General features: G+C 37.5%; 1 protein-coding gene across 1 annotated transcript in view; it reads left to right on the top strand.

Annotated features, from left to right (window-relative positions):
- LOC135212992 (BTB/POZ domain-containing protein 1-like) overlaps positions 1 to 15,087 on the top strand; it is a 337,906-nt gene that overhangs the window by 92,361 nt on the left and 230,458 nt on the right. The gene's annotated exons all lie outside the window — the stretch shown is intronic.

The raw sequence follows: 15,087 nt of genomic DNA, 5'->3' as shown, positions 1-15,087 counted from the left end.
TTCAACATGTCTATCATGGATAGACAATGTTATTAAATCAAGATTGAATGTACAAATAGTTGAGGATGAAGAAGAAGAGGAAGAGGAAGAAGAAGAAGAAAAAGAAGAAGAGAAAACGGAAGAGAAGTAAACAAAAATGAAATGACAGAGAAAAATAAGGAAAACAAAGACAAAAGATAAAAGTATGGATGCAGAGATACTCATTGATACTACATATGAGGCAATAAAGCAGCATACCTACGAAGAAATAAATTACGATATGACAACAGAAAAGCAAATCCCGAAGAGGCTCTACCCAGATCTATACAATGACGGAAAGAGGGAAAAAATAGACAGAAAAAGACAAAATCTGCAACCTTTTGAAAAGAGGGAATTGCAGATTTGGAGAAAGATGTTACTACAAACATCCTAAGATATGTCAAAAACTATGAAATATATGGTAAAGTGCATACTTAGATGGATATGGGGATGATTGCAGAGATCTGCATCCAAAAATATGTAAAAACCTAAAAGAAGGAAAAGGATGTAAGTTCGACAAAAAATGCAAATATATGCACCCTGTAGCCATGAATCATAATCAAATAAATAACCAACCAAGTAATAAAATCCAAAATAAGAAAGAAACAAATAAAGAGAGAAATCAAGAATATCAGGTAAAAGAGAAAAGCAAACCACCAATGAGATATGCAGAGGTGTCAGCAAAGAATTTCAAAGCATCAGCTCCGAAATTCTACTCAAGAGATAATAACTGTATTTATTATGCAAGAGGATATTGCAGAAACGGAGAAAATTGCAGATTCAGACACAAAATGAATAATTATGATGGAAGGAAGATCAAATATTATGGAAAAGTTGGATTTTTTAATGTCAGAATTTCTGGAAATGAAAAAAAGAACAACATACCAAAACAGGAAAGAGACATGGGAAAATCTTATTACTATCAGTATAAATGAAGGAGAAAAAACACGCAAACCATCATAGTGATGAATGCGCAGGGTTTAGTTACGAGTAACTCAAAAAGAAAAATAGAGTACTTAGAAGAACTAACCCAAAATGAAAAGAAAATAGATATAATGAATATAAGTGAAACCTGGTATTCCCAAGAGACTGGGAATGATGATCAAATAAAAGGGTTCCAAACTTATAGATCAGATAGAAAAAATAGGAATCAAGGGGGAACCGCAATATATGGGAAAGACAAAAAACAAGGAAAAATATATGAGAAATATAGTAACTCAGATGTGAACTAATAGCGGTAGAATTTGAATCTGAAAAATTGATGAACATAGTAATATATAGACCTCCTAATACTAAAGAGTTTGACTTAATAATTGAAAAATTGGATGATATATGTAGAAATCACAAGGACTGGACTATTCTCCTATCTGGTGACTTCAACTTTCCTTTCGTAGAATGGAAAGAACGAATAGGAGATTGTGGTTGTACTTATACATATAAAAAAGAGAGTAATAGTAGTGCAGAAGATAAGAGGCAATTTGAAAAGCTATTAGATATGCTACTAGAATACAACATTCAACAAATAAATCACCTGCCAACAAGAAAAGAAAATACTTTAGACCTAGTATTTGTGAACGAGATGAATTAATTATGTTAAAGAAATAATAGTTTATAATGCGAGTATTTCAGACCATAATGTCATAGAATTAACAGTTCATTCCAAAGCAAGTGAAAATAGAGATAAGCAAGAAATGAAAAAGTGGGAAGGATATGGAAAATACAACTTCTACAGTAAAAATATAAAATGGTCAGAAATTAATGAAGAATTAAACAAAGATTGGGATAACATTTTCGTAAGTGATGACATAAGGGTAAATACGGAGATATTATATAAAATATTGGAGATAATAGTGGAAAAATATATACCGAAGAAGAAAAGAAAACATCATTCATGCATACCAAGAGACAGAAGAATCTTGTTCCAGAAAATCAGAAAGTGGAAAAAAAGGTCTTGCAAAAGAAAAAAATGCATGGAAAGTTATAGAACTAAAAAGTAAGATAGAAAATGCAGAAAAAAAGATTATACAATCAAAAGAAAATGAAAAACGGGACTTGGAAGAAAAAACCCTATTAAATATCAAGCAAAACCCCAAACTATTATACTCATATGCGAAGAAGATGAATAAAAGAAGAATAGAAATAGGCCCTCTGAGAATTGAAGGGAGATTAACGAATGAAAAAAAGGAAATTTGCAACATACTGGCAGACGATATAAGAGAGAATTCACCCCTAGAAATAGATAATGAAGATAATGAAAAAAAAAAAAAGATATAGAAGTAAGGGATGAAAATAGTGAATATTTAGCTGACATAGATATTAATGAAGCTGATATTGTGCAGGCTATTAATGAAATTAAAAATGGAGCTGCTGCAGGGCCTGATGGAATTCCTGCTATTTTGTTAAAGAAAGTAGTTCATTCTATCGCAAAGCCACTTGCAATATTATTAAGACAAAGTGTAGATACAGGCAAGATATATGATGAGCACAAATTAGCGTATATTACCCCTACTTTCAAAAGTGGATCAAGACTAGAGGCAAGTAATTATAGGCCTGTGAGTCTAACATCACATATAATGAAAGTGTATGAAAGGGTAATGAAGAAAAATATTATGAAACATTTAATAAAAAATAATTTGTTTAATAAAGGAAAACATGGTTTCGTACCCGGAAAAAGTACACAAACCCAACTGTTAGTCCACCGTGAAAACATATTCAAAAATATGAAAAGCGGAAATGAAACAGATGTGGTTTATTTAGACTTTGCAAAAGCTTTTGATAAAGTAGACCATAATATATTAGCGAAGAAAATTAGAAAACACAATATCGTGGATAAAGTAGGAAGATGGTTAAAAGAATTTTTTACACAACAGAAAACAGATAGTTATTGCAAACGACGAGAAATCGGATGAAGCCAAGGTAATATCCGGTGTGCCGCAAGGTACGGTGTTAGCTGCAATACTGTTTGTTATTATGATTGAAGACATAGACAATAATGTTAAGGATTCGGTAGTGAGTAGTTTCGCAGATGACACAAGAATAAGTAGAGAAATTACTTGTGATGAAGATAGGAACGCTCTACAAAGAGACCTTAACAAAGTATATGATTGGGCAGAGGTAAATAGGATGGTATTTAACTCTGATAAATTTGAATCAATAAATTATGGAGACAGAGAAAGAAAGCTATATGCATATAAGGGACCTAATAATGAGACCATCACAAATAAGGAAGCAGTTAAAGACCTTGGTGTGATGATGAATAGGAACATGTTATGCAATGATCAAATAGCAACTCTGTTGGCAAAATGTAAAGCAAAAATGGGAATGTTGTTACGGCACTTCAAAACAAGGGAAAAAGCTGAAACAACAATGATTATGCTTTATAAAACATATGTTCGTAGTCCACTTGAATATTGCAATATGATATGGTACCCACACTATCAAAAGGATATTGCACAAATAGAGAGTGTACAAAGGTCCTTTACAGCTAGAATAGAAGAAGTTAAGGACCTAGACTACTGGGAAAGACTACAATTCTTAAAATTATATAGTCTGGAAAGGAGAAGAGAACGCTACATGATAATTCAGGCATGGAAACAGATAGAAGGAATAGCAGAAAATATCATGGAACTAAAAATATCAGAAAGAGCAAGCAGAGGTAGATTAATAGTGCCCAAAAATATACCAGGAAAAATAAGGAAAGCACACAGGACATTAATCCACTACGCACCAGCATCGATAATGCAGCGTCTATTCAATGCGTTGCCAGCTCATCTGAGGAATATATCAGGAGTGAGCGTAGATGTGTTTAAGAATAAGCTCGACAAATATCTAAACTGCATCCCAGACCATCCAAGATTGGAAGATGCAAAATATACCGGAAGATGTACTAGCAACTCTCTGGTAGACATTAGAGGTGCCTCACACTGAGGGACCTGGGGCAACCCGAACAAGATGTAAGGTCTGTAAGGTAAGGTAAGGTTTGAGGAAGAGACCATGGCCTGTTCTACAGACTGTTTCTTTAAGCCATTACAAGTCTTTGTGGGGGCTGCAAAAGGAGCCCAAGGCTCCATTCAGCCTACCATGATCAAGACTTTTATAAAATACCAGGTGAATTCTCTCGTTTCTGGGCAAGAGAATTCACTCTAGTCTAGCCAGTCCAGTAAGTTACTTCCTCTGCCTCTGTCTTGTCAGAGGAATTATTACCTTCCTTTGGAGAGTTTGTTGCTGACTAATCAGATAGACCCAGACTTGACTTGTCTCTGTTGCTGGTTGGAGCTTCACTGGCTTGGTGCAGAAGGAGGTTTCCTCTCTCAAACAGAGGCAGCAGCCCTGGAGTCGACTGCCGTGCCAGTGCTCCTGACAGTCTTGTTGCTCAAGCTCTGGTCACTTGTGGTGGTCAGGATTGCATCTTTGATGGGAGAGTGAACACCCAAACAGGATGCCTTCCAAGAGACTGATGCTGTAGGAGTATAGTGCTTCTACCTACCTCTCCCACCAGACAGCAAGCCTGTGGTCTAACTTGATTCTGAAGAGGAAGAACACTTTTCTTTCTCAATTCTCACTTTTCTTTGGACTGGAGTCAGACTTGGCTCTCAGAAACAGACCTGTGCTGGGATCTGCCTCTCCTTTCCCCCAGAGTGAGGTGGATGCCACAGTGGAGAGACTTTGAGTTAAAAACAGTGTCTTAAACCTCTTGGTCTTTGCTTGGCACTGCAGCATGATCCTTGGGTCAGGCTGGCCCCTCCTCATCGCACCAGAGATAGTCCCAGACTTCCTCTTCCCCTTGTAGAGGAATCTTGCCTTCTTCTGCCTTGGGAGCACAAGACATGCAGTCTGGTCCATTGCAGCCCTTGTCCATCCTAGGAAGGGAGGGAAGGGCAAGAAGGAAGTAGGGTGCTAAGGGCAAGGGCAGTGTTCCTCCCTGCTTGCTGCCGATGATGAATGGTGCCTGTCAAGCCATTGGCCATTGGAGCAGAGACCTGGGTTGAGGATGTCCCTCATGAAAAGTAACTACTACCCTTCAAGTATCTGCCACCCTTCACTTTCAATCCAGTCTGGTCTCAGACTTTTGTTCCCAGCTTGCAGAAGATCTCATCCTTTGGGAGGGGATGAATGCAATGCTTTAGAAAGGCACAATAGAAGTTGTGAAGAATCAATCTCTAGGTTTTTACCCACCTGTTCCTGTTGGAGAAGGTGACAGGTGATTGGAGACTGGTCATCGACCTGTCTATTGAACCATTTCATTCACTGGACCAAGTTCGGGATGAAAACTGTTTGCTCAGCGTTAGATTCCATCAGGAGATAGACTTCTGCTTTCGATGGACTTACAGGATGCATATTTTTAGATTCCCATCCATCAATCCTCTTAGAAGTATCTCCACTTTACCCTTAGAGGATGTTGTTCCAGTTCAGGGCACTCTGTTTAAGGCTCAGCCACCCTCCAAATATTCACTCAGGTGAGGACATTGCTGCAATTACTTATGGACAGAGATGATCTCAAATTTTATCACGACCTGGGTGTGGTGATAAACTTCAAGAGGAGATAGCGTGGAAGTTCCTGTCGTGACAGGAAAACCTGGTCAGCAGTGGCAAGTCGTTTTGAGTCGCCTGTCTTCATTTGGAAGCTTCTCCCTCATAGGCGGGTTCCCCTCTGTTCCCTCCAGTGAAGAGTAAAGGAGTTCTGATCTCTGACAAGGAACCCTCCTTTCTTTCCTATTCCCTTTTTGGAGGAAGTAAGGAGAGATCTGAATTGGTGGTTAGATGACAGGAACCTCACAGTAAGGGCACAGCTTGGCACTCTCCCAGTGGAGATGCTTCTGTTTTCGGACACACCCAACAAGGGATGGGGCACTAACCTAGAGGAGTTGTTAGTGGCAGGTGTGTTGGAATTAAAGGCTGCTTTCCTTGCTCTTTAGGAGTATCAGGATCGAGTGATGGGGCACTATGGTGTTGATGAACAATAGCAACACAGTAGTGGCATATGTCAACAAGCAAGGCAGAACTTGTGCCTCTCCAGCTACACCAGTTGGCTGTGCAGGTGCATGAGTTGGTAGTAGCTCACTCGGCAGCCAGGTACATTCCAGGTGCTCAGAATATAGTAGCAGACAAGCTCAGTAGCCAGAGTCAGGTAACAGGGACAGAATGGTCTGTACATCCAAGCATTGCAGAGAAGCTCTTCAAGCTTTGGGGAACTCCAAGCATCAACCTGTTAGCTACCCAGTACAGCAGGAAACTTCCAGTGTTCTGTGTTCTGTTCAATAGTGTAGGACCCATGGGCTGCGATAGAGGATGCCTTCCAGCACCCATGGAATACTTTAGTAGCTTATGTCTTCCCACCATTTTGCTTGATTCATCACATAATTAACTGGATGTAGACTAACCCAAATCTTAGGTTGACTCGGGAAGCCCCCAAGTGGCCACATGCCAAGTGGTAACTAGACCTTATAGCTCTGTTATCAGAGGTCCCGAGAGAGATCCCCCAATGGCACAACCTTCTGTGTCAACTACACCTCAAGAGGTATCACCTGTAACTTTGGCACCTTGGTCTAAAGACAAAGTGGAGTGCATACTGACAGCTAGGCTGAGCTTCCCACTACCTGTCGATATTTAACGACCTTGTCTGAAAGTTTAACAGACATTCCAGCTCACATTTGCGAGCTAGATCCTATGTAAAAAAAACTTCAGGTATGTATGTTAGGAAAAATACAAATTTCAGTATGATTTTTAAAAATTTGCTATAGTGCTTAAGGTTTAATCACTCAGTAAATTATTTGTCACACCAATCTTGGATTTGATGGAATGTTCAGACTGTAGTTCAAAATATTTTTGGGGCATATAAAATGAGTATAATGCATTAGTATGTATAACAATTTACATCAACATGTTAAATGCTCCGATGTTACAATAGAGTTAATGATGACTCATCTGCGCTTCAGTTTAAATGACATTTTATCTTATTAAGAGAAATTATTGAATACAATCAAAGCCACAATATAATGTAAACATGATTATTCAAAATAAAGAAATAAAAAAAAGAGATTTGCACTTTACTTTCATTTTAAAGTTTTAAAGTTTTTATTCCCCTTACTTATACAGTCAACCCCCGCTATTTGTGGGCTCACAATTCACAGACTCGCCTATTCGCTGATTTTTCTACGGACCATATATACCCATTATTTGCAGAAAATTCGCCTATTTGGGTTATTTTTCAGTGGGAAATGTTTATGATTTACTGTATTTTCATATCATTTTCATAACTAAACGCACTTTTTGTGATAAAACAATTAAAACACATAGGTATAAGCATTTTTAGATGGTTTTTTAGTTTTAACTATCAAAATAGGCAGATCTAAGCATTTTTAAAGGAGTTTTTAGTATTCGTGGATTTTAGGTATTCACGAGGGTTACGGTACCCATCCCCTGCGAATACGGGGGTTCTACTGTAGATATGTTATTCTTATGGCTTTGATGATTGTAAAATTGTGGCATCATTTACATTTCTATTTAAATCTTTTTTATTGATTCATTATTTACGGTGGTCATAGTTTATAATAAACTGGAAACCAAGGAAGGGTTGATTAACCCTAACGCCGAAGGGGCATAATAAAAATCGTCTCCCGTATGCCGAGGGGGTCTCGGAGTGAGCGCCGAAGCGGAAAAAATATTTTTTTCAAAAAATCACAGCACACTTAGTTATCAAGATTAAGAGTTCATTTTTGGCTCCTTTTTTTGTCATTACCTGAAGTTTAGTATGCAACCATCAGAAATGAAAAAAAAATGTCATTATCATATATAAATAATGCGATATATGATAGCGTGAAAACAAAATTTCATATATAATTGTATTCAAATTGCGCCGTGAGCAAAACAGTCAAAGCTAAAGAGTTATTTTTTGTTGTTGTATTGTACACTAAATTGCTATCATTTTGATATATAACACATTGTAAAACGATCAAAGCAACACAGAAAAAATATTATCACAAAATGATGCATGAATTCGTAACATGCGGACATAAAAAAATGTTTTTTTCAAAAATTCACCATAAATCTAAATATTGTTCTAGAGACTTCCAATTTATTTCAAAATGAAGATAAATGATTGAATATTACTATACTGTAAGAGTTTTAGCTTGCAATTGCAGTTTTTGACCATTTCGGATGAGTTAAAGTTGACCGAATGTCAATTTTTTTTTTTTTTTTTATGCAAATATTTCGAAAATGAGAAAAGCTACAGCCTTCAAATATTTTTTTTTTTTTTTGGTATTCTACATGAAATTGCGCACATTTTCATGTATAAAACTCTATGAAACACCTAATATGAAACGGAGCAAATATTACGAGAATGCGACATACGCATTTCGGAGATTTGCGGCGGAGAATCCGCACGTGGAGGGAAAGAGAGTTATTTTTTTAAATTCACCATAAATCTAAATATTGTGCTAGAGACTTCGAATTTTGTTTCAAAATGAAGATAAATGACTGAATATTACTAGACTGTAAGGGTTTTAGCTTACAATTGCGTTTTTCGACCATTTGGGTAGAGTCAAAGTTGATCAAACGTGGTTTTTTTTCTATTTATCGTGATTCATATGCAAATATTTCGAAAATGAGAAAAGCTACAACCGTCAATTATTTTATTGTTGTATTCTACATAAAATTGCGCACATTTTCATATATAAAACTTTATGTAACGGCTAATTTAAAATGGTGCAAGCATTACGACAATCGCACGTAGGATTTTTTCGGAAGAGTTACCGCGCGGACGTAAGGAAAAAATTTTTTTTTTATAAGTTCACCATAAATCGAAATATTGTGCTAAAGACTTCCAATTTGTTGCAAAATGAAGGTAAATGATTGAATATTACTAGAATATAAGAGTTTTAGCTTACAATTGCGTTTTTCGACCATTTCGGTAGAGTCAAAGTTGACCGAAGGTTAGAATTTTTACACTTATCGTTATTTATATAAAAATATTTCAAAACTGATAAAAGCTACAACCATGGGTTGTTTTTAGTTGTATTGTTCATGAAATTGCGCACATTTCCATATATAAAACTTTATGTAACGGCCAATTTAAAATGGTGCAAACATTACGACACTCGCACGTAGGATTTTTTCGTTATAGTTACCGCGCGGACGTAAGGAAAAAGTTTTTTTCATAAATTCACCATAAATCGAAATATTGTGCTAGAGACTTCCAATTTGTTGCAAACTGAAGGTAAATGATTGAATATTACTAGACTATAAGAGTTTTAGCTTACAATTGCATTTTTCGACCATTCCGGTAGAGTCAAAGTTGACCGAAGGTTGAAATTTTGGCACATCGTTATTTATATGAAAATATTTCAAAACTGATAAAAGCTACAATCATGAGTATTTTTTTTTTTTTTGTATTCTACATGAAATTGTGCACATTTTCATATATTTAGTGTGATAAGAAAGAAATTTGTGCTTGCACGCCTGCGTAACAATTGTAAACAAAACAACGCCTTGATCCGTGAGCTCTCAGCATCCCCTAAGGTGCGTGACCCAAAAGTTTTCGCCTGGTAGGCCTATAAGTATTTTTCCTCGAATTTTTACAAAAAAACTTTTTATCAACGTACCATACGTCCAATCGGCACCCAACAGACAATCTATGTCGACGTTTAATACGTCCAATCGGTGTTAAAGGGTTTAGATGCTCAAACTGTCAAAACTAAGAAATAAAAGAACGAAGGACATCACCCATATTAAGCAAATGAAAGATAGGAATGGTATGGTCATAAAAAAGGAAGAAAATATCCTGAAAAGATGGAAAGAGTATTTCGAGCAACTACTAAATGAAGAAAATGAAAGAATTGTAAGAGAGGATGGACATTTAAACATGGGAATGGTAATGGGGATCTATTGGAATGAAGTGATACGAGCCTTAAAAAGAATGAGGAATGGGAAGGCAACAGGACCTGACTTAATCCCAGTCGAAGTTTGGAAAGCCTCTTGTATGATCTGATGGTAAAAATATTTGAACAAGGGAAGATACCAGAAGAATGGCAGGAAAGCATATTTGATACCTATATTTAAAGGTAAAGGTGATGTCCAGGAATCCAGTAATTATAGAGGTATCAAACTAATGTCTCACACTTTGAATATTTTGGAAAGAATAATAGATGGCAGGCTGAGAGAGGAAGTAAGAATAGGGAAGGAACAGTTAGGATTTATGGAGGGAAGCGGCACAACGGATGGAATATTTTGCATAAGGCTAGAGAAAAACAACGAGACCTGCATCTGGATTCATAGACCTTGAAAAGGCCTATGACAGAGTGCCAAGGCAAGAAGTATGGAGATGTTTGAGGGAGAAGATGGTGCCCGAAAAGTATGTCAGAATTATTCAGGAGATGTACAGGAATGTGTATACTAGAGTGAGAAGCAGTGTTCAAGAGACAGATGGATTTGAGATAGGAGTTGGATTACATCAGGGGTCGGCACTTAGCCCATTCATCTTCTCATCTTCAACATCGTGATGGATGTAATGACCAAGGATGTTAAGCGAAGCAGTGCCATGGTGCATATTATATGCAGATGACATTGAGTTGTGTTCAGAGGGGAGGTTGGAGAGGTGGAGAGCAGCACTTGAGGAGAGAGGAATGAGTATAAGCAGATCAAAAACCGAATATATGTGTTCCAGTATTGCTAAGGATGGTGGAAATAGCATAAGATTGGGTGGGGAAGAAATAAAGAGAGTACAGAAGTTCAAGTACTTGGGGTCCATATTAGAGGATAGTGGAAGCATGGACCAAGAGGTGGGACATCGAATTCAGACAGGATAGAATAACTGGAGGTCAGCATCAGGGGTCCCCTGTGACAATAAGGTTCCTCTGAAATTGAAGGAAAAGTTTTATCTGACGGTGGTCAGACGAGCAATGTTATGTGGAACAGAAATAGCAAGTTTGAGGAAAACAGAGGAGAAGAAGATGGATGTAGCAGAAATGAGAATGTTGAGATAGATGTCGGGAGTAACAAGGGAAGATAGGATTGGATGTCGGGAGTAACAAGGGAAGATAGGATTAGAAATGAGAATATAAGAGGATCGACAAAGGTAGTTGAAAAATCAAAGAAAATACAGGAGGGGAGGCTTCAATGGTATGGACATCTGTTACGAAGAGAGGAACTTCTTGTTGGAAGACATACGATGGAAATGGAAGTGCAGGGTAGAAGGAAGAAGGGAAGACAAAGAAAGAGATGGCGTGATTGTGTAGGGGAAGATGTGTTATGGAAAGGTATTAACGAGAACGATGCACAGGACAGAAATCGATAGAGACGACTCATTCACAACGGCGACCCCATATAAAATTGGATTAAAGCTGGGAAGAAGATTTACAGTGGTCATTGTTCATATTCACTTTAAAAAATTACAGTCCTTGAACACATCACTATTCTAAAGATAAGTTCAGACAAAGTACCTGAATATAATTTAAAAGAATCTAGAAATTCACTTAATGAAGTTACTCAGTGGTAATCTATGATTAGTGCGTCCTTTATTTAAGGTGTGCCCCTATAATTTCTCTCTAATTTATCAAAAATTTCTTGTAAACCCTTGTTTTTGTAAGTTATTATAGACTTTTTTCTGCATCTGCCCACACATTCATAAAGAATGTGCTGAAGTTCACTCTCGATGTGGTTCGGAAGTCACGTAAAGCCGTTGGTCCCGTTGCTGAATAACCACTGGTTCCATGCAACGTAAAAACACCATACAAACAAACAAACAATAAAGAATGTGCTTGCCAGTCAGTATTTATTGCAACTGACTATGGAAGTCTGGCTGCTTTTCTCCTAGATTAATGTGTTCAAATTTTTTCATTACTCAATTTGTAAAATAGCCATTGGTGTTGTATAACTTTCCAAATACACAATCATCAGGTATGTGTATTACCTGTCTGTTCAGATACTGATTCACTCACTTTTTATAGTTAAAAAAAATGAATACAATTCATTCTAAAAAAATTACATTTTATACCTTCCATTCCAAGTTTGGACTGACTTCCACCAGCACACTAATTTACAACTGCACACACTTAGGAAGCATTAACACTCCTATGCAGTTTTGATTTTGTGGTATTTGAAGTTTCCCTTGGTGCCTGATGCTTTTTCCAAGTAAATGCAGTGACGAAAATTTCAAACTACTATATATAGCTTTATGAATAATTTAAGTCATATGTACATTACCTTCTGGATCCTAATCCTTGCACAGGCCTGTACGTCTTAATCTTTAAATCATTTGTTCACAGACTCAACTCTTAGCACCTTGACTGGGCTTTCCTACTTCCCACCAGCGCCTCGGTAGCTTGGTTGATATGGTGTTGGCAACCCACCTCGGTGATCGTGAGTTCGATTCTCGGCCATTCCATTGAGGAGTGAGAGATGTGTATTTCTGGTGACAGAAGTTCACTCTCGACGTGGTTCGGAAGTCACGTAAAGCCGTTGGTCCCGTTGCTGAAAAAGCACGGGTTCCACGCAACGTAAAAACACCATACAAACAAACCTACTTCCTTTTCCCTCCTGACTGTATCTGGATTGATTTGAAGTTGTTGTGTTTGACTACAATTTTGATCACTTAAAATATAGAGGGTGAGTACTCGATGACGTGCCAGCAAGGTGAAAAGTCTAATGTCAAGTTGTGCTCATCATAATGGGTTTGATCTTGATGGACTCATGACCCTAAATGTATTAGATTTGCATGTACGTAAAGTATTTGGCTACCAAGCCCTAGGGTGGCCCATAAGAAGAGTCATATCTATCCCTCAAGTGTAGCTTCATGGTTGCAAGGGAAAAATATGTGGGCAAATTATAACTTAATGAATAACTTAAATGTATCAAACATTGACACCCAAAGGATTGAAATACAGTAGATAGTACTTTCATTGGCCCTTCTCCAAAAATGGAATCTGAATGATGACTCCTCGTATTGGAAAATGAAGCAGCACAATACTTACACCAAAAAAGAAAAGGAAAAGTCAGACAAGATCCCATCTTGATTCATTTTTATTCCCTGTTTTTGGAATTAAAATTGGTCTTGATTCCTGGTATGGCACTACAATCAGATAAGCTAGCACCTCAGTGGCGTGATCGGTATAGTCGCCACCTTGGTGGCCGTGAGTTCTATTCTCGGGCATTCCATTGAGGGATTAGAGATGTGTATTTCTGGAGATAAAAGCACTCTCGACGTGGTTCGGAAGTCGCGTAAAGCCATTGGTCCCGTTGCTGAAAACTGGTTCCATGCAATGTAAAAACACCATACAAACAAACAAAACAAAATAAACAGAGAAGCTATAATCACTAAAACTTGAGAAAATTACATATTACGTTATTAACTAAATATCCAGCAAGAGAAATGGCATTTATAGAATAAATAAGGGAAATAAATGATTAGTTGAAACTACCACTGAAAGTTAATTGGAAAACCATTAACAGCATCAGTGTCAGAGTAACGAAATAAGCGCCTCAGTGGCATGGTTGGTATGGTGTTGGCTTGCCACCTCGGTGGTCGCTAGTTCGATTCTCAGCCATTCCATTGAGGAGTGAGAGATGTGTATTTCTGGTGATAGAAGTTCACTCTCGACGTGGCTCGGAAGTCACGTAAAGCCGTTGGTCCCGTTGCTGAATAACCACTGGTTCCATGCAACGTAAAAACACCATACAAACAAACAAAGTAACGTAAGAAGAGGGTAAATAGCATACAAGGTGCTGTTAGTAGATTTTACCCAGTAATGAAGGTAAGCTGATAGATAGGAAGACCAAATTAGACTCTTCTAAGAGAGGATGTAACACGGATCAGGGATCAGTGAAAGCTATAACATTCTGAGGAAGAAAGATAAAGAAGTGGCTTTCTTGGATATTCAAATTCAAATACTAGGCAAAAAGAGAGCTGAGACCTTATGTACTACTAGAACTCTTCGTTGGAAAAGTAGTAGTAAATATGGACATGACAAAACACATTTGTAATGATAGTGCGTAGCTATATACTATGGGGCTAGTGGCCATGCAACACTGTTGTTGTCATTATTATTAATATTATTATTAATTAATTTAAACACACCACTAAGTTCATTTATTTTCCTTTTATGTATGTATAGGGTAGGCCCAAAGGATTTGTTTTTAATAATGATAACGTAAAGATTATTTATTAAATATAGCTTTTTAAAGATTTTTTTTAACTGTGTTAATTGAAAATAATGGAGAGTCTGACAAAATTTCTTTTGATTAATTTGTCTCAACACAAAAACTGTTAAAGTTACAGTCTTTGCACGTAGGGATTGGATCATGTGGGCTATTCATTGAAATATCTATGGGTCTCCTTGACACTGTAAGCTTTCAATAATCTCCCAAGCTTCACTGCCAAGCTCAGGTTTTGCTACCAGGTTTGGCAGCCAGTCATAGAGCGCTCTCACAGTCTCGTGCCCACATATCACTTACATACCCCATAATGTGATTCCGGCCACATCTGTGACTACTATGCAGTCCGCATGTTTTATTGAAGTAGGTCAGAGCCCACTAATAAAGTCAGTTTCATAGAATCCTGTTTATGAGTTCCCTAAACTGGTGACCTTGGAGCGGCCTGGTAGACCAGCTTGGCAATCTCACCTAAACCCTGGTGATTACCGGATTAATATGTATGCCCATGCCCTACCAACAAAATTGCTAACAGACTAAATATGCTCTCTCTCTCTCTCTCTCTCTCTCTCTCTCTCTCTCTCTCTCTCTCTCTCTCTCTCTCTGAAGAGAGAGGGAGAGCACAAGGTCATCTCCTATTTAATCAGTAGACCAAGCTTGAAATTTGTGTCAACCCTGTGTTCTCTCTCAAAGAGTTAAAGATTGCCTCAGTAGCAGAATAGACCCAAAGTACTTGCACCCAACCCCAGATAACTGAAGGACTAACTACGACCTGTCCACCCTCATAAGACAATTTAGTAAGAAAATCATGACAGATGTTGTCAGCCAATAAGCAAATGCAAACACCATAAACATCTGTCTGCCTCCTCAATTACTGAACCATCAGTTTCTTTCTGAAGGGCAAACATGCAATCCTACTTCAGA

This window comes from Macrobrachium nipponense, chromosome 42 (assembly GCF_015104395.2).
Source record: "Macrobrachium nipponense isolate FS-2020 chromosome 42, ASM1510439v2, whole genome shotgun sequence".
Classification (NCBI taxonomy): domain Eukaryota; kingdom Metazoa; phylum Arthropoda; class Malacostraca; order Decapoda; family Palaemonidae; genus Macrobrachium; species Macrobrachium nipponense.
Note: the sequence above shows the minus strand (reverse complement) of the source record. Positions and strands in the feature narration are given on the sequence as shown.